This window comes from Uranotaenia lowii, chromosome 1 (assembly GCF_029784155.1).
Source record: "Uranotaenia lowii strain MFRU-FL chromosome 1, ASM2978415v1, whole genome shotgun sequence".
Taxonomy (NCBI): domain Eukaryota; kingdom Metazoa; phylum Arthropoda; class Insecta; order Diptera; family Culicidae; genus Uranotaenia; species Uranotaenia lowii.
Window position 1 is genome coordinate 48,856,008 of NC_073691.1, and position 2,820 is coordinate 48,858,827.

At 44.6% G+C, this 2,820-nt stretch overlaps 1 pseudogene; it reads left to right on the forward strand.

The window, feature by feature from the left end:
* Positions 1-2,159, forward strand: LOC129754657 (probable methyltransferase-like protein 15 homolog; annotated as a pseudogene).
* The last annotated feature ends 661 nt before the right edge of the window (positions 2,160-2,820 follow it).

Genomic DNA, 2,820 nt, shown 5'->3' on the forward strand with positions numbered 1-2,820 from the left:
GTCGGCGGATTAGCGATTGCGATGGTACCGGACACCGTAGTTGAGAGAAAACATTTTCGGAAACGGAATCGGTACGATCCCTTAGCATCCGTCAATCCCGGCTTAGCACACATCCCGGTGGTAAACAAAAACCAGCAACAACCGTGGTCGTCGTTAACAAAGTCTCCGGAACCGTGTTCAACGACAACAGTGATGATTTTCTAATAAAGCCCGCAGCATCCCGAATCACTAGGAAGAGGAAGTGCCGATCGATAAGGAAGAAGATAAGTTGAACCGGGAGCTGTTTCGGTTCCGACGGATTGAAAAACGAAATCAACAAATACGGGCATCGATTGATTCCGATAAACTCCGTGCACCATGGTAAGTAAAAACATATAGTTAGTCTACAGCAATGCTAATTCCATTTTCAACTACCTTTTGCAGCAATTCCGGTTCCACAGAGAAAAGATAAAATCGAGATGATTGCCGCTCGACCAGCTGACCTGTTGCTGTTTGCTCGGAGCATGATTGAGTGTGATGCTTCTCATCGTCAGCGACCCTGGGGGTGATAACCAGCCATGCCACCACTCCGAAACCCGTTTGCCAGCCGCATTTATCAAAAGTTTTTTGAAGCCAAAGTTATACAACTTATTGTAAGTATTCTACCTAATTTGTCTCTGAAGTATTTAGTAATTATTAGATTAACTATTAGATTAGTAACTATTAGATTAGTTATACAAGAATTTATTTTACAGCTTCCGGTCGGTGCGTATAATGTCCCAGCACTACAATCGCTTTCTCAAGCTGCTGGAACGTTGGCCGGTGGATCAGAGTAAAATCGGGCGGGATCTGGGACAGTTTTTGCGGGATCAGCTGGCCGGAGTGCTGGGTGGTGTCAACATTATTGCCGTGAACGACGAAAATCTATCGTGACAGCATCGAGCGTTGGAGAATCTGGTTAACGACGTGCACCTGAAGGCACACCCGAGGATGCTTCAATCGACTGCCACCGAGCTGTCCGGGGAGCAGTGCCGGGACGTGCTTTCATCGGCAGTTTATGGAATACTTGAACAAGCAATGATGAAGGTATTAGCCGGCGGTGTTCATAGATTAGGATTAGTTTTAAGCAGAAACTTTGCCACGAATGTTGGCCATGTTCCGGTTATGGCCGGGTCACGTTTTTGAAACCTCAGAAAGGAGAGCTATTTGTGTGCGCGGGAGGTCACACCAAAGAAATTTTAAAAACTGCTCCGGAAGCCAAAACTATTGCATTGGATCGAGATCCAATTGCTCATAGGATTGCAACTGATTTGGCTTCCTGTTACCCGGAACAAATCATACCTGTCCTTGGGAGGTTTTTCCGAGCTTCCCGCAAAATTGCGAGAATTAAAGATTCGACAAAATTCCATTGACGGATTCATATTCGATTTCGGTTGTTCCTCGATGCAGAAGGACTGCGTGGTTCTTCAATTAGCAGAAACGGTCCCCTGGATATGCGAATAGATAAGGATCGATACCAGGACAGTCCAACGGCCGCTGAAGTCTTGGCCAAAATTGACGAAACCGATTTGAGCCGGATATTGAAAATTTACGGGGAAGAAAAACAGTACAGGAAAATTGCCATAATCGGGGCTCGTCACTCAATGCGTGAAATCGAAACCACACACCAGCTGGCTGACATCGTTCAGTCCTGCTTCGGAACGGGAATGCACCGATTGGACAAATTTAAAAGACCAAGCCATCCGGCCACGAAAACTTTCCAGGCGCTGCGAATCTTTGTCAACAACGAACTGAACGAAATCAACTACGGGATGCTGCTGGCCCAGCGATATCTGAAGCTTAGTGGCAAACTGGTGGCCATAACGTTCCACTGGCTCGAGGACACTGTCGTAAAGCGGCACGTCATGGGTAACGTGTTGAACGATATGGCCAATCGGTTGCCGCTGCGCTACTCCAGCCACACCGTTTATCACGAACGGCAGGCGATGGACAGTCTAACGAAACCGTGCTCCGGATGGCAGCAACTGACCAAACATGTGGTGCTTCCGGGTGACGAGGAGGTCGAACGAAATCCCCGGAGTCGGTCGGCCAAACTGAGAGCGGCGGTAAGGGTGAGTTAAATTTCGTGTTCCTGGTCAGGTGTGCTAAGAAATTGCCAATAAATTCGTATTAGAACGCTGGATGATGATTTATCTTTCGATCCGAAATCCCAATTCTAGTATTTTTAAGAAAAAAAATTACCTGTTTTCCTTCCATTCTGCGATATGGTTCAAAATTAACCGTTTTTCAACTTCTCCGCAATAATTTCTTGCGGTTAAAAAGTAACCATATTTCCACTTCTCAAGAGAAGTCAAAAAATGACTTCTATGGAAGAAACCAAAAAATAACTTAACGCGGAAAGGTGTGAAAATGGTTACTTTTTAACGATAATTGGTTAAATAATTTCCAGCGTGTAGAACAGTCACTTAAATGTGGACGATAAGAATGTTTTGTTCTATTCTGCGAGCGAGCAGGAACAGTGGAATCGCTTAAATGCGGATAACAGAAGCAACAGTGGAGTCGCTTAAATGCGGATGAAAAAAATAGCTTAAATGCTGTAGCTTTGATGCTGAAATGGAAAATGATGTGAGCGACAAAATGATGAGTAGTAAATTACTTAAAAGTATTTTTCAAAATGGTAGAGATTATCAGCTTAAACTCTGAGAGAAGATAATTAAATGAAGTGTCGCCCACGGAGCTAAAGTTCACGTCGTCTGCTACTCCTGGTTGTCCAGTAACGAATGTTTTTCCATGGCATGCTACATTAGTTTGTAAGGCAATATTGTACACACAAACTCAATC